This window comes from Ambystoma mexicanum, chromosome 14 (genome assembly GCF_040938575.1).
Source record: "Ambystoma mexicanum isolate Mex_15411 chromosome 14, UKY_AmexF1_1, whole genome shotgun sequence".
NCBI classification, from domain to species: Eukaryota; Metazoa; Chordata; class Amphibia; order Caudata; family Ambystomatidae; genus Ambystoma; species Ambystoma mexicanum.
This window is the reverse complement of record NC_090940.1, coordinates 174,352,942-174,376,463: the sequence shown is the minus strand read 5'-3', so window position 1 is coordinate 174,376,463 and position 23,522 is coordinate 174,352,942. Positions and strand designations below refer to the sequence as shown.

Here is a 23,522-nt window from a genome sequence, read left to right as displayed (position 1 = left end):
AGGAAGGTAGCTAAATACTTATTTCACTAACCAACACACATAGGATTTCTTAATACTTTTCAGAGGTGATTCCTTCAATAGTAGTTGCTCGCGATTACAATTGTTTGACACCGACTGTCCTACTGGAGTATCGGTACTACCGTGCACACGCGTTACTTTACAGATAAACATAAATTGTATTTAGTTGGCAAAACCACATCAGATGGTCTTTTGGGTGGAAAAAAGTAGGTTATATGAACACACAGCAGCAAGTCTTAACGTCCTAGAGGAAATTTTCACCGCTTTGAATGCTTTTAAAGTCCAATCCTCTATACAAAGTGGGTGTTGGCGTGGAGCAAGTCTTACGAAGTAGCAGAATAAGCAAAGATCCTCAGGATACCATCAGTCACCAGAATAAGATGCTCCACAATATAACACAAGATCTGATGCTTGTGGATCTGCTTCGAATTACATGATGATCGAAGGCACGTCGACAGGCGTGACTGTAACCCTATCTCGAACGTGACGTGTAGTGTACCCAAAATCCCTTGCGTGCCCAAGTCCCACCAGATTGTTTTTTCTGCCGACCTAGTTGGTTGCTTATGCGGAGCTCGTAAGAGTTTCATATTGCTTCGTAATCTAATCCCACAGCCTGCAGTGGTTCATTCATCTTCGACCATCTCAATGGCTGTATCGTGGGTTTCCCGCTCGCCTACATCTACAATTGCACTATCACTGTTAACCGCATGGCCTTGACGGTAGGGAGAGTGGTGCCCTGTTTTTTCTTCTGAGAATGCATTCCTTTCACCCATCTCCTTTTCCTTTTGGTCTGGCTGCTGCTAACATCTGCTATGGAGAGGACTACCTTTTTAGTTCTGTCTTGAAACAAATTTTCCTGGAAAGACACCCATTGTCAATACAACTGGTGTCTTCCCAGTGACTACGATGAGCCCTCGTTTAAGCTCTGTAAACTTTCGGCCTAAAATGCTAAGACATGCGGACTAAGCGGTGGGCGGCCTACGATATGCAGGCCGAAAACCTTTCCCCCCACGGCCACCATCACTTTAGACAAATCAGTCAGCAGCCATGGCTCCGATTCGGAAGCAATCCGCCTTTCTGCAGAGCCTATGTGCTAACTTATGCCTGGCCCCGATAGGTAGGCTGTCAGCACTGCTATGGGGAAGTCCACCCCGGCGACAAGGGCACCCACACAGCACGTGTACCTAAGCACACAACCCATAAGGCCTCTGCAACGGGTTTGTGGAAGAAGACTTCTGCTGTACCTTCTGAATCTTGCGGTTCGGGGCCCTCCACGGAACCGCACCCGCAGCATGCGAATGGGCATAACACTTCCTCTGGAACAGGTGGTTCCCTTAAAACTCCCACTATTGTCGACTTGCTGTCCAACGGTGCTCGAGCGCTGAAGGACTTGGAGGCGCTGCTGGCAGCGCCTACAGGCGTGCTGAAATACTCTATGCTATAGATGGTGCTTCTGAAGCTCTGCGATAAGCTTCTGGTTACTGTTTCGACACCCAGAGACTTCAGGGAGGTCCCCTCTTCCCAGTATGACTATTGCAGCCTCTCTAAGGTCTTACATAAGGGTTCACCCTCTTCTGGGCAGCCCTTTCCACCCCCGACCCTTAAGCTTCCGCAGAATGGATCAGGGAGAGGGTTGAAGAGTAAGATGCCAGTTAATCAACTTTTCGGACCAGTATGACAATGCCTTGAAGGACCATAGGGAAGTGGACACATGCCCCATCCCCTCGACCTCACAAACATCCCTCCCCTGGTGCCCAGTTTCCCTCTTTGGAGGAACCACACGAACACCACGTTAATATCTTGGGGGATGACCCAGTCAGGTGTTTCCTGCAGAGGTTTTGACCTTTATGACTAAGTCCCTGTTTATCAAGACCCAGAACAGGATCAGGCGGATTACCAGGGCACGTGGCGCACACCGCCACATAACACTGACCCAGACATTAATCCCCCCAAAACGACTCCTCTGCAAATAGATTTGTCACCAGTTGACAACCAAATGCTGTTTAACTCCATTTAAAAAGAGCAGCTGACCATTTTAAGATTGCTTCACACAGAGCTGTTGCGGTTGGACACGCCATTTCCTTAATAGATTGCGTTCAGATACCTGGCTCCTTCCTGTCCCCTTGCCTTACACGGGCAGTTAATCCCTGTGTGGAAAAAAGTTTGACTGGTCCTCTCTACTTTAGGGCCCTGCTACACCGGACTACTTTGTCGTAACAACCACTTGCGAGCGAGCAGTGGTACCACTGTCCTCGGCAGAATACCCTCCAGACAAGGATTGTAAAAAACATACACCCTTGGTAAGCGTGTCGCCACCTCTGCAGCTTACTCCACGAGGATTGCTAACACTGAGCTCCTTGAGTGCTATAGAGATGTTCAGTGGGGCCCAGTACAGGATGGCCATCGGGAAGTTCCTGAGCCTACCTGGTCACGCCTGCTGGCAGTCGTGGCTGAAGGCAGACAAGTTGCCCATAATATCCAGAAGAACTCTGCCGAAACCACAGATTGGACCCTTGCCCAGGGAATCCTACCCAAGCGGCATGCCTGGTTTAAGAACTCTGGGTTGAAACCCCAAACACAAGCATCCTTAATAAGCCTGCGGAGGAATCCAACCTATTTGGGAAGTGGGCCAACGCCATGGAAACGATAAAGGAGCATGAGACATTAAAGTCACTCAGCCAGATCTCGGCTAAACCTTTTCACCAGCGCGGTGACAAAGGTCAGCTGGTCCTTTCGTGGCCACTCCTTCTCCCTCTTGCCCATTATGGCTCGGGCGTGCTCCCTGGTCCTCCAGACAGGGCTCCCCTGGCAATTTTCAGTATCGACAAAGAGGCTCTTATCGGGATAAGGGCAGAGGTATAAGCTGCTTCCGAAAGGCTCCCTGGCCTTCAAGTGACTTGCCGGTATGGGTCCCCTCCTACACTTTCCCAGTCGGGGGTCGCCTGCCACCATTTATCCACGTTTGGGAGGGGGTCACATCAGATCAGTGGGTACTACAGTCGCCCATGGGTACTGTATCGAGTTTCTCCGACCACATTGCTACCACCCACCAAGATGCATACTCCTGTCGCCAGAGCACCTGCGCATCCTGCTGGAAGAAGTTCAGGTCCTGCTGGAAAAGGGCACCATCGAAGTCGTCCTCCTCGAGGTAAACAAGTGTATTTATTCTGTGTACTTGTACTCAAAAAGGATCTCACTATGCGTCTTGTTTTGGACATGCGCCTTGCGAACAAGTATGTCAAATGCCAATAGTTTAGGATTACAACTAGTGCAGAATGGGGATTGCATAGCTACATAGGGCATGAAAGCTGCATACTTTCATATTTCAATGTTGCCTGCGCACAGAAAGTACCTCAGGTTCACGATAGGACATCCACTATCAGTTAGAGGTTCTGCCCTTTGGCATTGGCTTAGCCCTAAGGATGTTCACAAAAGTACTAGCGGTAGTGGCGGCTCACCTGCGCAGGCAGTCCATCCCAGTCTATCCCTACCTCGCCGTCTGGCTCAGAGTATTCGTAAAGATTATGCCAGATAAATATCCAGAAGACTGTAGATCTCCTCTTCAACCTAGTATTCTCTATCGGCGAAAAGAAATCCAGCTTGACCCCCCCCACCCCCCAGCCAATTCACAGTTTCTGGGGGCTCTAATTTGAACTGAAGACTGGCTCGTCTTCCCCTCATGCGACTTTTGGGGATGATGTATTCCTGAGTCTTCCTAGTGCCTCATCCTCGTCTGCGCATGCGCCCCATGCAAGAGTGGCTCTCGAGCCAATGGTGTCAGGTCAGCGGCCAGTGGGACTTTCTAGTGGTTGTCTCGCCAGGCCCTCTTTCAGTCTCTGCAGTGGTGGTCAAGGGAGAACCTTCTACAGGGAAAAACCTCCACCACCCTCTGCAGAAGTGGCCACACTCACCACGGACCTAGCCAACTACATGTCCATTACAAACCCTTTTGTTGGAAAAAGTAGTTGCTGCGCAACTACTAGTCAGCCGGTCAAGTGGCACAGCGAGTAGAGCGCTCGCTTTGACATCCATGCAGAGCCTGCTAACATAGGTTAAAATCCCGGCAGGGCCAAACTCGGCCTTTCATCCTTCCAAGGTCGATAAATGAGCACCACACACCGTGGGTAATAATAAGCAGCGCTCAGATACCTGAGGGCTTGTAGCACTATATAAATGCGAAATTAAATTATTAGAGAAACACCACCTCCTAAATGACCATCGGTCAGGGTCCCACCCCAAATGTAGCATCGAGACAGCCACCATCCATGTTGTGGATGATGCCCTCCAAATCATAGAGCGTGACCCGTGCCTCCTCGTCCTGACTGCATTTGACAGTCCACCACCTCATCCTTCCTTCCCTCCTTGCAGTATGGGATTCTCTGACACTGTCCAGAATTGGATTACCTCCTGCCACTGGGGCAGACACTGGTCTGTTCAAATAGCCGTGTTGCATTCTAACCAACTCCATGTCTCCTCCACAGTCCATCAAGGCTCAATACTCACCAATCCCTTTGAACCTTTACATGGAGCCTTTGGGCACCCTCCTCGAAGATCCCAATATAGCAATCAACCAATACGTGGATGGTACTCTGTTGTACATAGGAATAAATAGCATGCTGGACATTCATCTCAGTGATTACTTGGTCATCATTTAGTCCTGGATGTTGACTGCCTATTTCCAACTAAACCCTGCCAAGACTAAATTTGTCATCCGTTTGCCCACTAAAAAAACTTGTCCAATAACATCTCAATGATATGTGCCTGTAAGGATTTTATCCAAAACTCTCATACTCTGCAAAATCCTTAGGTTTCATCTTTCACTGTAGCCTGTCCTTCCAGAAACACATGGCCAAGAAGAGTAGAATCTCTACCCGTCGAAATAAATCAAACCCTCAATCCCGCTGCAGGAGTTCTGGACCGTAGTGCAGGCCCTTGTGGTCTCGGACACCGATGGAGGAAATGCTCTCCTGACAGGCCGCCCAGGGGCTCGCTTGGCTCCCCTTAAAGCAGTCTACCGTGTTGCAGCACGTCCTATTAGAGAAGCATGGAAATTTGACCCAATTGCCCCCATTTTACATTAACTACATTGACTTCCACTCCAAGACCAGGATACTGTTCAAGATTGCATGTATAATCTACAAAGCTGTCACAAGGCACACCGGTGTTGGATATATTTTGGAGTTATACCTATTACTTTGGGTTTTTTATGATGGTAGATTTTGGTGGTTGTTTTTATTTTTATAATTCTTGGTAATATATTGTGGTAATTCATTGGGTTATTTTTATAGTGGTGAGACTAATCTCAAAATAGGGCCAATCATTTTTTTTATCAGGGTCACTAACAACAAACAAAATAATGGACTTGATGCACTCTGGATGGCTGAGGGCCACTTGTGGTACCTTATGTACAATACCACACTACGCCCTGTAGGCAGCGTTTTCAACTATTGTAAAGCATGCAGTTGAAATGCTGCACATTCATTCAGACTCTCTAGCTAAACAGCTTACAGCAGCTACTTTATTTTGAGATCTCTTACCACACGCCTGTCTTTTATTCTTCTCCCAGTGCCTGAAGATGACTGAAAGCTACTCCCTCTCAAAACCCTTTTTGATCAAATCCCCATTACTCAAGGGAAACGACTCCCTTTGAGCAGATCATTCCACTAAAATGGCAGGCGCTTTCATTGCTGGAGAGCAAGATCCATCTCTCCTTGAGCTTCCTGCTCTAATACAGTGCCCTGTTTTCAGTGGAACGGATCTTCATTTTTTTTTTATCACCCAGTACAGATTCAGCCTGTACGTTTAATGTCCAATTTAAAGAGCATCATGCATTTTCCCAATCTGCCTTCAGCCTATTTCATCATGGACTAATTTGCACTAAATGTTATTAAAGGATTCAGTTACATGTTAACTGTGGGGTTATTTTAATTTATACCAGTATTACGTTTAGTGCAGATCAGTCCATTGAAATATCCTGACGCAATGTGCAATTTCAATCATGTGCTCTGTGCATTGGCATCTATTTAATTCTGCCCGAGACTCACAACTCCAGGAATTAGTTTCACCCCTATTGCAGTTCAAACCCATGCTAACATGTGCATGCAAAAGTGCGATTCGCCGCAAAATTTCAGAGACCCATCTACTACACTTCCCCCTCCCCCCCCCTTTTTTTTTTTACTGCTGAGATGTAACCCGAAATCACTGCAGGAAAAGCACACCGATGTTCTAAACGCATGTGCTTTTCCCAACTGAACTTTCTCTTTCCAAGTTGAAAATAAATAACATTCAAATATCAACACTCCTAGCTGCAAAACATCATGTATACATTTTTAGTCTTGAGCAAAAGAATTTAGTGTTAAGGGAAAAAAAAAATCTTTAAGGAGGAATACAACCGTTTTTTTCGTCTCTTTTTAAAACTCTTGATCACCTTTTATCTTTGTTTTATTGGTCTTTTTTTTTAGTTTTTATCTTTTGAATTATTTGTATACTTTTATTTTGAATTTTTATCTTTTGATCACCTTTGTTTTATTTAATTGGTAATCCATTATTTTTTTGCTTTTTTTTGTTGTAAAAAAAATCATTGTCATTTTCAGAAAACCTACATCCAACAAAACTGTCATTGGCTTCAGTCAAATGCAAAAACCAGTAAAAATAATGAAACTCAGTTTGTGATGAGAATCAATTTGTGATAAATAGTCTGTGATAAAAAGTCTTTGTAAATACAGACTGTAATAAAATAGTTTCTGATAAAAAATAGTAAATAGTCTGTAATAGTAATAGACTGTAAATAATAGTTTGTTATAAAAAAAAAAAATCACACAAACTGTTCTTCGTGGAAACCCTCCATTCCAGGGCTTCATGGGACCTCTTTCAGGGTCACAATCTCCAAATCTACAAGGGTCATTTCCACATCTTTTGGGGTCATCTTCACCCCCCCTTCGGTCCAGTGGACTCCAATTCAGTGGTGTCCTCCAGGGATCCGGCGTGCCAAGGATCCAGCGCTGACTGGGGAAAAAAATATTTTTCAAGAGTAAAAAGGAAAAACAACCAAGTATAAAACATATCAAACCTTTTACTTTCCTTTCTGACGGGAGCATCAAAACCAAATTTAGTTATGCACACAAATTATAGAAATAACATGCCATGCAGCCAAGACGTTTTCCGAATGACTTGACAAATTAACCTAAAGTAATCTCACTACTATCGCATGGTATTTTTCACGGCGGGATAGGCCAAGGACAATGTGCTCACCTTGGAAGCAAGACATGGAGCAACACAGATTCGATCCCCCGGTCCGCGCTTAGAAACCTATCATACCAGATAACGGCCTCAAACGCAACATTCCTTTCCCTTATTTGTCCATTAATGCACTAGCTTGATAGATATATATTCTTTTGACTACTTTCAACCTCCTTTTGATATCTTCACACCATTTACACCTACCACTTGCTATGGCAATTCTATTTACTTTTTATTTTTTAATGTTTCAAATCGCTTTAGTCTTTTCACTTCATGTTTCGGGTGAAAGGGTTTAATTTGATTTACATGGACAAACTGTTTCACTGTCAACTCTCCCTTTTTAGTAATTCTGTAGACCACAGGTGAAACCTTATCTACAATTCTATATGGCCCTTGCCATGCTGTAAGGAATTTAGAGTTTTTATGGTTCCCCTTCCCGAAGTTAAATTTGTAAATCTGGTCTCTTATTTCATCTTCTCTCACAGATGCCTTGCTATCATGTCTTTGCACCGTCAACGGCCTTTCCAAATGTCGCTGCGCAAATGCAAACTAATTTGCAAGTGCTTTCTCAGTTTGTCCACATATTCATGAATTGTGGACGCATTTACAAGCACCTGTTTGTTCTGTAAATTAAGTGTTGGGGCAGAACCATTTTCCTTCCGGTCACTATTACATGGGGGATGAGATTAGTTGATTTAGAGGGCATCGACCTGATGCCGCAAATCCCAACTAGATCCTGCTTCAGCTACAAACTTTCAACAGATCAACTATTGATCTGTTGCGCGGTTCCACTCCCCATGAGAGGAGGGCCAGTAAGAAAGGTGTACCTTTCTCTTCACACCCAAGATTTGCCATATTTTTGTCATCAATGCACTAGTGAAATGACTTCCACGGTATTACTATTCTTTGAGGTAAACCAAAGCTTGAAAAAATGATTTACAAGTAAAGTGGTTGCCTTTTGCGCACTACAATCTGGAGCTGGAATACACTCCACCAATTTAGACATCAGAGAAACTACTGTCAGCATGTACCTGTACCCCCCCGCCCCGCCCCGCCCCCCCCCCCCCCACACCTTCCCTTGCTGATCTTCTTACAGGCCCAACCTAGTCGACTTGTAAATCAGACCATGGGTGTGTCCATCCCATTTTCATCTCTAGGAGCAGGTGCTGCAGGTTGAAACTGTTCACACATTAAACACTCTCTGGTGTAGAGCTCATCGTCTTGGGACACGTGTGGCCAATAGGCGTAATCATGTAAAATTTCCAAAGTTTTTTGTGAACATCTGTCCTGCAGTTATGGCATTGTGGCCATGATGTAACATTAATCCCCGAAATGACAAAGGAACTACCCATTGGGTTTGCCCGGTGAAAAATTCTCTAATTATCAGTTTGTCTTTTAATCTAATTTTCTTTTTTAATAACACTCCCAATTCCTCTTTACCTTTGCAATCCTTCAGTCAGAGGATTTTGTTCTGCATCTAGCAAATGGTTAGAAAATAGGCGAGTGGATTGTGTCCTCCAACGTATTCCTCATCTTAGATGTATTCCATCCAGCTTTGCTGCTCTGCGGAAAAAAAATTTCGTCAGAGGACGCCGTGCGTCGATGTCGAGTCGATGGTCCCTCGAAGGCCTCCGTCGAGGGTGACGTCAGTAGCAGCGCGGCCCCCGTTGGCCTCAGTTCCGTTTTTCCACAGTTACGGACATTCGGCGCGCCTCGCGTTCTGTGAAGAAATATATTATATATTAAGAAATATGTCCTCGTCATCGACGCCGACCACGACCCCGAGGTTGGGTTTCAAGAAATGCAAGTCGTGCGGCTCAAAAATGTCTATCACGTCCCGCACCGCAAGTGTTTGTGGTGCCTCGGAGAAGGCCACGACATGGAGGCATGTTCGAAGTGTCAGGCGATGACGGGGAAGTCCTTGCGCGAAAGGAGAAGGCTACAGGTAGATTGGAAGGATCGAAAAGCCTCTAGCGTAAAGTCGAAACCCCATGAGGAGAAATCTCCTCGACGCGAAAGGCATCGATCTAGATCCCGAAGCGATTCTCATCGCTCGTTGTCTTTGTCAAAAAAATCGAAGAAACTACGCCACCGGTCTCCCTCCACCTCGTTGTCAGACGAGTCTCCGAAAAAAGGATGAAATGCCCAACATTCGTCTTCCGAATGATGGAGGTGTTTGAGAAGGCAAAGCCTCGGTCCGTGCCTTCTTCGGAAGCTGGCCGGGAGCGTCATCGCACAGACACTCGCATGCCCTCGAGCCCGGGTGATCGTAAAAGGAAGGATAGGGAACCTTCCAGGACGCCGAGCGATAAACACTCGAGTCGACCGCTCGAGGTGGCCGACGGCGTCCGAGACCTATCACACCTCGAAGGGAAAATCATCAAAGACTGCCTCAACGCCCTCGAAGCAGACCCTGTCGATAACCACTATGTCGTCGACGCCTTTATCGACGTCCAAACCCTCAGCGCCAAAGGCTCCAGCCAAGCCAGGGAAACCAGAGAAGGAGAAAGTTACAAAACATGTAATTTCTTCAGAGTCTGGTACTACACCTCTTCCTTCTCCTCTCCCAGAGAAGGTTTTCAAGCCTCTCCCTAGGAAGGAGTTTTTCAAATCCTTGACCTCAATTTTTGAGGAACAGGAGATCCAATGAGGAAAATGTACCTTTTGGATTGGAATGTGGCACCCTAAATATACCAGAATGCTTGATCTCAGAGGAAAGCAGAATGAGGGATTTGGTGGAGTCTTTACATAATGCAAGTGGCATTAACACTTCTGAGAATGACTTTGGTAGACCAGATCCAGGAGAGCATGCCAGTCCATCTTACCGTCAGTTAATGACCAAGGTGGTAGATTACTTGGGATGGGCTAGACCACAAGCCCAATTCGTCCAAGACGATTTAAGACATATTGGGCCATGGTCCCACTGAAGACCCAGTACTACCTTTCCATGTAGCCTTACAAAACAGGGTGGCCAAGAATTGGGAAACTCTGGATTCTATTCCTCTGGTAAATAAGTCCCTCGCATCAAAATACCGTCCAGCAAGTAGCGACCCTGGCTAGCTGTCAAAACATCCAACTCCCTAGAGTCTGGTCATACAGGCAGCCACAGCTTCCAACAAACTTACGTACCCGTCTATCCCTCCCTCCCTCCAGACAGGGACGATAAGCGTGTGGATGGTTGGGCATGGAAGGTATATTCAGCCGGGAGAATGGCATTCAAATCTGCCAACTCCACACGTGCCTTGGCAAAAGTTTCGTACACTCTGTGGGAGTGCATCGCAATGGCAGCGGAGCACATACCAGAAGGGGAAGAAAGGGAAGGTTTCCTAGCCATCGTTAGAGATGGAAAGGAAGCCATGCAGGAATCCCTTCAATCTGGGTTGGACACTGTGGATAGTGTAAGCAGGTCCATGGGCACTAGCACAGTAATGCGCAGGTTTGCGTGGTTACGGAAGTCGGTTTTTGCACCGGACGTACAGAACCACCTTCTGAACATGCCTTTTGACGGGGTCTCACCTTTTTGGCAACAAGGCTGACGAGAGCCTCGAGCGGTTGCAGACCTCAAAAGCAGCGGCAAAATCTTTAGGAGCTGCTATTAGGCAACCTCAGCCTTTTCGTGCACAAGGGCAATCGTGGAGGGGGACGATCCTATCGTTATTACACCTCATATGGAAAGGCGAGAGGAATGGCCAGTCAAAGGGGCCAAAGAAAGGTCACTCGCGGTGGACGAGGAAAATTTGCTAAACCAGCTCCAGCTGCAGCCCCTCTGCCAGCAGCGGCTGCAACATCCGCCACAAAACCACTTTGAGGACTTGCACCACAAAACACCTGTAGGAGGCAGGCTGTCGCAGCATCTGCAAGAATGGCGAGCCATTACTTCAGATGTTTGGGCTCTAGAAATAATAGCCCAAGGCTACTGCCTTCCTTTTCTAAAGCAACCTCAAAGCAATCCACCAGGGAGACACCCGTTGAATTCTTCAAACCCGCTCCTACAGCAGGAAGTTCTAACCCTGTTGGAGAAATGTGCCATAGAACCAGTACTTGCAGCGGAGAGGAACAAGGGATGGTACTCCCCGTATTTTTTGATCCCCAAAAAGGACAGAGGACTGAGACCCATCTTGGACTTAAGAAACTTGAACAAGTTCCTCAGGAAGGACAAATTCAAGATGGTTACCCTTTCTCAGATCCTTCAGACCCTTCAACTTGAGGACTGGTTGGTGTCATTGGACCTCCAGGATGCTCATTTTCATGTGCAGATTCATCTCAAACACAGAATACCTGAGGTTCGTAGTTGGCGACTCACTCTCAGTTTCGAGTCCTGCCATTCGGGTTGACCTCTGCCTCGAGGGTCTTCACCAAGTTAATGGTAGTGGTAGCAGCGCACCTCAGGAGAGGAGGGATTCATGTCTACCCCTACCTGGATGATTGGTTGATCAGAGCGCGTTCTGCCGAACAAGCACTGGATCATCTGAAAGTCACCTGCCACTTACTCCACAAACTGGGCTTCTCCCTCAATTTCAAGAAGTCACAAATGACACCTTTCCAACAGCTTCAGTGCATAGGAGCTGTACTAGACACATCCTTGGGAAAGAGCTCGCCTCCCAAGATGAGGGCTCAAGACATTCTTCAGATGGTTTCCAAATTCCAAAATGCCCGAAATCTCCAGGCTTATGACTTTTTAAGGTTGCTCGCCTCATGGCATCCTGCATCTTCCTGGTGCCAGAGGCACGCTTGAGGACGAGATCCCTTCAATGGGCTCTAAAGACTCAGTGGTCCCAGTTCTCGGGTCAAATGACGGATCTTCAGATTCCGAACAAGGTCAGACAAGACCTTCTATGGTGGATCTGTACCAAGAACATCCTAAAAGGAGAACCTTTTTGGCAACCATGGCCGGAGACGCCTCACTCCTGGGGTGGGGAGCTCATGCCAACAATTTGACGATCAACGGTCGTTGGTCTCCATCCGAGTCCAAACTACATATCAACCTTTTAGAGCGGAGGGCAATCAGACTAGCGCTGAAGGCCTTCCTGCCATCTGTCGGGGGGGAAAGAATGTCCTGATAATGACGGACAACATAGTGGCCATGCCCTACCTAAACAAGAGGTGGTGTGGGGTCACTACCCCTGTGCAGAGAGGCAATGCAGCTCTGGTATTGGGCGATTTAGGAAGGAATCTCTTTAACGGCAATTCATCTAGCCAGGGAAGAGAATCAGGGCAGATGCTCTGAGCAGGCAAAGCACGGTGTCCCACAAATGGGAACTGGCTCAGGAAGTCATTCAAGAGATCTTCGCCCTTTGTGGAACCCCACAGGTAGACCTATTCGCAACCAGTACCAACCGAAAATGCGAAAGGTATTGCTTAAGGAAATTTCCCCCGAGAGGAGCCCTGCAGGACGCGTTCGTGGTGGAGTGGAATTTCCCACTATTGTACGTGTTCCTTCCAATTACCGTAATTTCTCAGGACGCTGAGACGCTTCGGGAACCACATGATCCTAATTGCCCGGATTGGGCCAGGAGAACGTGGTATCCAGACCTTCTAGATATGTCCATCTGTCCTCCAGTATCTCTTCCTCGGAGAGAGAACCTTCTCTCTCAAATGGAAGGTCAGGTTCTCCACCCAGAGGTCAGAACACTCAACCTTCATGCTTGGTATCTGAAAGGCTGAGATACAGGGATTGGAACCTTCCAGATGATATAGAGTTGTTGCTTTCGGCACGAAGGCCTGCAACAAAGTTTCTATACCGTTGCTGTTGGAAAAAGTTTTGCAACTGGTGCAGGGAAAAGAATGTCGATCCTTTTCTATGTTCTATTCCGGAAGTACTATCTTTCCTTCTGACCCTAGCACATAGAGGTCTGAATATCGGAACAATAAAAGGTTAACTCGCAGCGCTTTCCATTTTCAAGCGCTCATCAGAAGAATGCTCCTACTTCAAAATTCCTTTGATAACACAATTCTTAAAAGGTCTCACTAATGTGTTTCCTCCTCACCCATTTAAAGTACCGATTTGGGATCTAAATTTAGTCTTAAAATTCTTAATGTGCCCCTTTTGAGCCTATGCACACGTGTCCATTAAGATTACTTACGTGGAAAACTGCCTTTTTTAGCTGCCCTAACATCAGCAAGAAGAGTGTGTGAATTGCAGGCACGGTCTTCTAGGCCACCCTATACTGTGTTCCATAAGGACAGAGTTGTATTGAGGGTTAAACCATCATTTTTACCAAAAGTAATATCTGATTTTCATTTAAGTCAGAAAATTGTTTTACCCTCATTCTATCCTCCACCTCATCCTTCTAAGGAGGAAGAAAGATTACACAGACTGGATCCATAAAGAGCTTTAAGGTTTTACATCTCTAGACTTTCTAGGCTTGGAGTGGACAACCAGTTGTTTATAGGCTATACAGGAAGGAAACTGGGTCAATCGGTAACAAAACAGACAATTTCACGCTGGATCGTACTTTGCATTTCAGAATGCTACAGACTAGCACAGAAAGACCCACCAGAAGGGTTAAGGGCTCATTCCACCAGAGGCATTGCCTCTTCCACGGCCCTACAAAGAGGTATCCCAATAAGGTCCATTTGCGAAGCAGCAACTTGGTCTTCACTTCACACCTTCTCAAAATTCTATAGCCTGGATGCTTCCCAGTCTAGGGAGCTGACTTTTGGAAAAGCAGTGCTTTATTCCGCCAACTAAAAGCATTGGTGGGGAAAAAAATCTGACCCCTCCTCCAGAGCAAGTATGCAAAATACTGCTTTGGGTGTCTATCTAAGATGAGGAATACGTTGGAGGACACAATCCATTTGAAGAACAAGTTACTTACCAACTGGTAACGTTCTTTCGATTGGATGTTCCTCCAACATATTCCTCATAGGCCTCCCAACCTACCCCTCTCTAGATTTTTCCAGGTTATTGCCATCTCAAATCTCGCAGGGCTAATACCCGTCTGCCAGCACAATCTACACAGTACAAGATCACAGGCAAAAAAAGGGGGAAAAACAGAACTGAGGCCAACGGGCCCCGCGCATGCTACTTATACACCTGATGACGTCACCCTCGACGGAGGCCTTCGAGGGACCATCGACTCGACGACATCGACGCATGGTGCCCTCTGCCGAAAATATTTTTCTGAAGAGCAGCAAAGCTGGATGGAATACATCTAAGATGAGGAATACTTTGGAGGAACATCCAATTGAAAGAACGTTACCAGTTGGTAAGTAACTTGTTCTTTTGTGCTTTGATCAGGTCCTGATCTGGAGTATGAAAACTCCATTGTGCCACAGGCTGCTTACCTGCTTTTGGAGTCTTGGAGCGTGTTATCGCATTGACCTCCATTTCACCAAGCATGTGTTCAATAGGAAAGAACTTCCCCATTACAGCTCCAATTTTGGCTAACTGATCTGCCTTATTTCCCTCCTGTTGGGGAACATTTTCATTTTAGTGCTCAATTCCTCCCACTTTAGAGACCCCAGCTCTTTTGCTGGACTTAAGGACTTTTTAATTTTTACCCTGCAGTGAGTGATGCTCTTTTCTCGCTCATGTGTTTTGATCTGCTTTGGATTACACGTTTCTTTTGTTTTTGAAGTCTGACAAACTCCATAGGCATCTGCTTTTTGTATGGTGACACTGTACCTTCAGTGCAGTGTCCCAGAGAAATACTTTACATTTTCTCTTAAGGTTTAATTTATTTTATTTGCATTTGTTGAGCGCGCATCAGCCCAGGGGCATTGTGGCGCTGGTCAGACATTTTTTCTTGGTTACAGAGATTATTCATGGTTAACAGTTCAAGTAGTTTTTATCACTGGTTATAGATAATTTTAATACTACTTAGTTACAGTTACATTGACCTTTGCATGTGCTGGATTGGGAATAACTGAAAAGGGTAGTTTAGTGTTTTTACAGAAGGCGAGGAGGGAGTTTTCAGCTCTGATGTCAGCAGGTAGAGAGCTCCAGGACTTGGCGGCTAAGTAAGGGAAGCTTAACCCTCCAGCTCTCGCTTTGTGTATGTGGGGGTGGGTGGGGTGGTGTTGATTTGGTTGGTATAGCGAGTCATGACTGGTCGTGTGGATTTGGTAATGGTGCCCGATAGATATGAGGGTGCAGTGCGGGTGAGGCATTTGTGAGAATGTAAAGCTCATCAGCCAATCCGCATTCCCTGGTATGTGATGAGGTGAGGTCTGCCAAAAATCAGGCGACGGCCATCTTAAGGTGGAGAGGCCCTCGTGGGTCTCAATGGTGGGAATTCTTGTTTTGCACGGCAGTAGGTGCAAAAAGGGAACATGGCAGGGTTTCTGGGTGCCAAATCGCGTGCAGAGTAAAATCTAAGCAGAATCGGTTTCAAAGCATTAAATACTTACCATAGTAAAGTGAAATTGACTTTACTTAACTTTTCGCTTTGAAGGTCCAGCACACCCCCATTTTAAGTGGAGTGCTGGGGGGGGTTACTTAGCCCCTTTTACCCTCATTACTTTAAATGGCTGTTGGCAGTGGTTTAATTTTCCTACCATTGTGCTTTTCTACCACAGGCTGAATCCACAGCTGCAGTATAGCACACATGGGTGACCATTGTGTCAAAATGGTCCCGATCTTGTTTTTTTTTTCGCCATTTCTTGTTTTTGAGGTCTTTCTTGGGTTTTACTCTGCGCGCCAAACCAGGTTTAACCCCTTTGTTGGTTTTGCCTTTGGCGGGCTTCAGTACTGAAACCTACCTCTGGCTCCAGTGTCTCTGCAAGGGCAGGAAGTGAGGTAGGTGCCCGAAATTCCCCTGTCCTTAGTCTCCAGGGCAACCTGAATGAACCCAGTCCTGATTGGCTGGCTGTCCTTTCAGGACAGCCACCCTGTGTGTGAGTGACCGCTAGGCAGTGCATGAATGACAGAAACCTGCATAAAAGCCAAGGCTTCTTGGACTGAAGACAGAGTTGGCCACTGGGAAGAACACCCTGATGAAGAAACCGTGAACAAAGCTTGCTGCATCCTCCTGGACTGTTAAACTTCCCGGTGAAGCCCTGCTGCTCTGCTGAAACTCCTTTTTCTGATTGTCGAAACTCCGGAAAGGACGACTTCCTCCCTTAGGTTAGGGGGACCAACTAACCCCAAGACTAACTTTGCTGGAAAACCTTACCCAACTGGCTGTACCTCTTTGCTGCTGCTGAAACAGTGCCATGGGTTGAGAAATCCGTAGTCGAGTGCAACGTCTGTAAGCCGGCCAAAAGGTCCAGGAGTCTTCCCCAGGAACTTCCAGAAGCAGGATGACCCAAGCTTGACCACCTCACCAGAGTGCTGGACTAAAGGAGTGAAGGAAGCCCAACCAGTGTCCAGATCCGCAGTGGTGCTGTTTACTGGGCGCTGAAACCACAAAGTGCAGCTGATCGAAGAACTCCCATAGCTGCCGGCGACCTTTGAATTGCTGCCGCAGGAGTCCCCAGACCACCTACCTCTTGTCCCCATGACTTGAGGCCCAGGAACACAGGATCTGCATCGCTGCAACCAGACAGAATCCAGCTGGATCCTCTTCTTCTAACCAAAGGTACTGTTCTGACTTTGGGGTACTTTAACTTTCACAAGTGTAACAGCTTGTGACCCAACAGTGAATTTCTAAAAAAGAAAACTCTATGTGCAATGCAAGACTTTAGCTATCTAATTGCCTCAGCTCTATAGACTTTGCTCCAATTGACTTTGCATGTCCTGGCTCCCTGCAGACTCTTCTAGTGCATTGACTTTGATTCTTACTGTCCCTCATAGTTGATACATTGGTTTACTGCTCCTTAGGAAAAGACTGCATTTTACTTAAAAACGCTTGCCTGATTAGCTCTAGGTCGGTAGCACTGCGAGCTGAGAACTGAGAACTCTTGCTACCACAGTTCCTGCTTCCTGGAGGAGGCGGGACGTTGCAGCCTCATGTGACCAATCACGTGATAATCATCGGGCTTTTTATTCAGACCTAAACCACCCTTGCGGCGCTAAGCCCGGTGGAGACAAGCCCGCTGGCTGCTGTGCGGCTGTTTGGCGCTGGGGCGCCCAAACTGATGCGCAGAGTATACACTGTTCACCTTGTTGGCCCGGAGAGGTGGAGACCTAACGCTTGACCACATACCCCTGTTATACACCAGTTTTAATGAAATGGCAAAATACTCATAGGAACCCACGTGGAGATAGGGAGCACCGACGATTGCGGTGTGGTTGGAGGCTTTATTTTTATTTTCAGACTAACCAATACTTCCTTGAAAGACTCACCTGCTCCAATTCGCGTAAGTCTCTCAGCTGATTATCCATCAGCAGACAGCAGTTCAAGTGAGCGGGCCAGTATTCATTGGTTGCCATCTCCCCACGTGAGCAGGTTCACGTGACTACCCGGAGACAAGTCTCCCGAACATCGGCACAAAACCGCAGCAGTGAAATCCCTGCGGAAGCCGGACGAAAAGCTAGTTAAGATACCAAGTTTATCTAATTCTGGTGTAAGTATAGTGTCTGACTAAGCTTAATTTCAACTTGACCAAGATGGATAATGTAAAACCTCGTACTAGACTCCAAGAGAAATTGGAAGAAACATTAGCGATGAATGAAAAAGACAGAGCCCAAAAAAGTACTAAACACGCATATAGAAGAAAAATTAAGACCAACTAAAACTAATGCAAATATCGCACTGAAACACAACCAAAAAAACATTAGCAAGGTAACAAAAAAAACCCGCTTAAGAGAGATGAGATTGTGAACTCCGAAGCACATGGTCCAATCAGGAACTCTACAGATCTGGTTTACCCATTATCAGTTGAAATTATAAATCGACAGACCCCATCAGATGCATTTATAGCTCAGGTCAAAGACACCAAAACAAGGAGAAGCGGAGTCCAAATCCTTACAGAAAACAAGAGCAAATGATTCATGCGTTACTCCATCCTTAAGAGAGAGCATCGATAGCAAAACAGTGGCAGACAGTATATCGTCCCACTCATTCCCTATGTGATAAGAATCCACAGGCTCTCCCTCTCAGGATTGCTCGATTGTCACTGGATATAACAGAAATAGATGCTTTAATGGACTGCCAAGAAAAATGACAAGAGGTATTCAACGGGAAAGGCTTAACTAACCAAATAAATACCTCTACGCCAAATAACTACAAAGACAGTTAAGTACCAGCATCAGTAAAACCATGCGAGATCGAAGCAAATAGTTATGTGAAAAACCTTAAATCTGAAATTGAGGAATCCATATCGACAAGCATGCACTTAGACCGCTCAAAAGATTTGGTGGTCTCCAATGAGAATACCGACCACAATGTTAGACTTGCAAAATACTCTAATTGCAGTCCTATCAAATGCAATGATCCCATTCTTGAAAATACAGGAGGCAATGGTCGATGCTACAAAAGACCAAGCAACGCTACTAGCGATGATCATGACTAAACAATCCCTCTTTGAATCCCTAACAATTAGCTTACTAGAAAGAATGAAATATGAGGCAGAAACGTCTAGGACCTGGCAAGCACGTTTAGCGGACATGGCAAGAGCGGAACGCATCGAAAAGCAGACCCTAATGGAAACAGTCTCAAATATAACAAAGAAATTAATAGATGAAAAGGCGAAAAAACAGTCACAAATAACACACCTGCCCAAAGTACTAACACAAGAAACACAAACTGAAAGAAAAGACTGCCCAAATAAAAATCACATCGATCAGACAACAAAGTATGAGATTCAACCATTAATGATGGAATCAAATTCCCAGTTAAATCCAATCATAACTGATAATAACGAACCTCCAATGTGCACACCTTTTGACATATTCGACCTTACAAAACGCAAACCAATAGGACACGACAACTTGATTAGACAAAATCACAAAAAATTGACAACCAAATCACAAACGGGATCCCATGCATTTTTGAGAAACATGCAAAGGGTACAAAAAGCAACAAATTACAAATTACCACAATCCAAGCAAACCAGGGCAATGAAATATAGAGCTTGCAGCTTCAAATTTGGCACTGGCTAAAACAAGCAGTTCCAAACCAGTTATCCAACTAGACAAACAAAAATCAAAGGAACCATTGGATGATCTGCTAAGTGAAATAAACCTTCACAACAATAAGCGGACATCAAGCCAGGGCACCGATATAAACGGAGACGACAAATTTGAAATCAAATACAGTATCGGCAAAAGAGCCATCAATAATCGGGGATTCAACAGAAGATATTTCATCTGTCACCAATGATCAAAATGAAGAGTTGATTGTTATCGATGAATATAATGATTCAACATTGTCTTCGACGACATACTCCCAGGAATTGGCAGATCAAGGTGGAAATGAAGCCCTTAATTATTCAGCGGTTTCAAGTGATGAAACATTATCATCTACAGAAACGCAACAGAAGCAAAAAAATGATAAGCAGAGTTCCACCCGAGATTCTATTATTATGAGACCGAAGTTTCAGAACCCTTTGTGTACCACGTACGCCTACAGAGTGGCTTTGTCTCAACTATCGCCACATCCAGAAGACTTGGTGACATTAAACAGATTGAACATTCTTCGACTGGTGAAAGCAATTCCGCAACTCGGAGATATTAAAAGGAATGACATTGAAGTAATTATCTTTCCGAATAAGAAATTTATGGAGGAAGCCCACATTGACTTCTATTCAGAAGAAACCATGCAACGTGTCTTAGCATCAAACAAGCTACTCAAAAATCTTGGATTCAATGTAGAAGAAATATACGTCTCCAGATCGATGGCTAGTAAAAAATCTACGAATATTACACTTATTGATCAAAGGCTGAAAAATGACAAAAAGAACAAGCCAATCCAAGGGAACACCAAAACAAACAACTCGAGTACTCCAACACGTGCAAATAGTGTGGATGAAGTCAATAACTCCAGACAACCAAGGAAAACATTTATAACAATCAAAGGACAAAGTAAGTGACACACAGAAAATATCCCTAATGTCATGGAATATAAGGGGATATAAACATCTCTTGAAAAATCAATCCACAATGTTAGCAAAAGCGGAAATAATCTGTTTACAGGAGACCTGGCTAACTGAGGAGATCCTGTGCGAGGGATATATAACCTGGTTGAATCCCGCAATACCGTCAAACAGGCAGAGCGGCTTCAGGAATGTTAATTCTTATGCAAATCAATGTGACATGGTCTATAACTGCAAGAAAGAACATTAATCCCTGGTGTCAATATATTACCATTAGCATGCCAGCATATAATCTAGAACAAAATAGAAAGGTAACGACATGCAGAATGGAACACAGAAGTATTTCAATTTTTAACATCTATTGGAATCCTATTGCAATCAACGACAACATTTTCATCAATGCCGTATTTGAAGAAATCGATTCCATCATACAAGCTAATAACCGAAATGAATTTATTATAGCTGGCGACTTCAACATGCATCTCTTTGACAAAGAGGGTAATAAATACTTGTCACACGAAATGTCATCCCGGACAAGGAAATGGATGAAAGAGCTAAGAATTCGCAATATTTCCTTAACTAAACAAACAACGAATGCAAATGGGACACTTTGTCCGACTTGGACAGGAAAAACCTCCACTTCAGTAATTGATTATATATTTGCTTCTGACACCTTACAGCATTCTGTTACTGGAACTAATAACTTCCCTAATGAAGAAAGCGACCATCATCAAATTTCAATTTCATGGCTTGTATACAAAACTAGAAATGAGAACTAACTTTACCTGATTTAGAATTACCCAATGGGCTGAATAAACTAAGAATAAGAAATCATCAAGCCTGCGAAATACTTTCAACTTTTCGACTGACCCCCCGAAAGAACATGAAAAGCTGGACTATCAATGGATTTTAGAAAAATATACATGTCCACAAACAAAAACAAAGAGTGTTCCCAAAACCTCACATTGCCATCAATATAATCAAAGAATCGAACAAGAAAAGCAAGAACATCAAAAGAGAATAAGGCATTTGAAATTAAAGAACGACCTAGACCTTAAAAAACAGATACACAAGGAAAAACAAAGAGATTCTCATTTTTTAAAAAGTAACAAGGCAATGATGAAACACGATGCAGAAACAATTTTGAAGGCCCTACAAAATAAAAACACAAACTTGTGGTCAATGACGACTGATAAATCCAAACAACAAAATTTAATACAAGAAGTTGAGTCCCATGTTTGGATAAACCATTATCAAGAAGTTTATAACAGCAAAACATCCATTTTGACAACGACCGGAGTAAACGAAGTGTGTACCTGGAAATTTGATTGGAACATTGAGGATATAACAAACAAGATTAAAGCCTTGCATTCATCACAAGCCCCTGGTCCGGATGGGCTTTCAAATGCAGTCCTCAAAGCGACACCAGAAATATGGGCCACATTTTTCTTTCATTTACTCTAACGTATAGCAAAAAGAAAAGAAATTCCCCACACTTGGACAGACGCAATTCTGATCCCAATTTACAAATCAGGAGACCGAAAGACGCCAGGCAACTATAGACCCATAGCCTTGCTGGACCCATTGGGAAAATTATTTGCAAGCTACCTTCAAAAACAACTGAACATCTGGGCAGCAAAGAACAGAAAACAGGCGAAAAGGCAAACTGGCTTTGTGACAAAAATTGGAACGAATGTAAACCTACTGTTACTGAATATGATAAAAGTAGAAGCAAGCATCAAAAACCAACAAGTATATGCTTTGTTCATAGACTTGAAAATGGCATTCGATTCAGTAAACAGACAGAAACTCTGGGGTAAATTAACATCATGGGGTTGTCCCACTTGCATCCTAAACCCAATCATTCAACTATATTCAAATACCTCCATTCGAGTTTGACTCACAAATGCTGGAATGGTCACACAAGCAATTCCCACCTGGAAAGGGTTGAAGCAAGGCTGTCCGTTAGCTGCATGTTTATACAATCTATATACCAACGACTTTGAGAAGCAGATTGAAAACACGAAAGCAAATCCCCCAAGAATTAACAACGAAACGATTCAGGCACTAATCTATGCTGATATTATTATACTGATAAAACGATATCCAGACTACAAGAATCTCTGAACAAAACCAAAGATTACATGTATATAAATGATCTCCAAATCAATACGTATAAAACAAAGATCATGAAACTCATCTGTCAGAAGCAGAAAAATCAATATCCTATAAAAATCTTGCATGATAATAAAGAAATTATGATCACAAAGACAATCAAATATCTAGGTGCTCTCATACATCCTTCTAATAATGAAAATGAATGCTACGAAAACATTGAAGACAAGACCAGATCCTTGGCCAGGCAAGGTAGATTCTTTCATCAGAAGTATGGTACATACTCAGTGAAGGCCACAATGCTATTATACAGGCAAAAGGTAGTTCCAATCGTAACCTATGGCAGTGAATCCTTAATCAACGGGAAGGTTATTAACTGGTCTGTTCTAGAAGGTCTATATTGGCGACAAACGTTAGCACTCCCCAAATCGTTTCCTATTGCTAGGATCCGTTTTGAATTGGGCTTACAATCGATAGAATCTATAGTCACATAGAAACAGATGGACCTTCATTTCGGATGATCAGATACCATCACTGGAAATATTAAAAAGAAAAGAAGCATTTCAAACAGCTCTTTTGAAATGGATTACAACAATAAAGAGAAAAATGCAAGCTGAAGAAATTACCGAAGAACTGTTGGTAAAGAGACCCCAACATGCGAAAAGAAAATTAAAAACGAATGACTGGATAAAAACAATAGACAAACAAAAAAACTACAAACGGTTCCATAAACGTGACACAGAAGTAAGAGCCTTAAACGAATTACCAGAATATTTAATGCAATTCCTGATAGGATGATTTGTGACTTATTTTTAAGATTTCGCCTGAATATACTCCCAACTAGGGACTACTTAGCTACATTTCATAAAACTGGTTCTACTTCCGCGGACTGCAGATTTTGTAAAGAACTCCAAACACCAGAAACACTATTCCATTTAATCATGGTGTGCCCGATGTTGAAAGAAAAAGAGAACTATTCAGAACCTTTTTTGGTATTTCCAATAAAGAGATGACGACAGAAGAAAGATGGGTGAATCTGCTAAGAGGAAATGATCAGTGGCTAATAATTACAATAATTAAATTCTGGACTGAGATCATGAAATGAGTCGAAATGAATAGACCAAATGAAATTTTTCTTTCTTCTTTTTAACTATAGATTTGAAAAAGAATATTGTAAAGTTTGTAAAATCAAACCAAACATTTAATAAAAAAAATTAAAAAAAAATTGGTTT

General features: G+C 44.2%; 1 protein-coding gene across 1 annotated transcript in view; it reads left to right on the top strand.

Moving 5' to 3' along the window:
* Nucleotides 1-23,522, top strand: part of RTF1 (RTF1 homolog, Paf1/RNA polymerase II complex component) — a 956,198-nt gene that overhangs the window by 254,184 nt on the left and 678,492 nt on the right. The gene's annotated exons all lie outside the window — the stretch shown is intronic.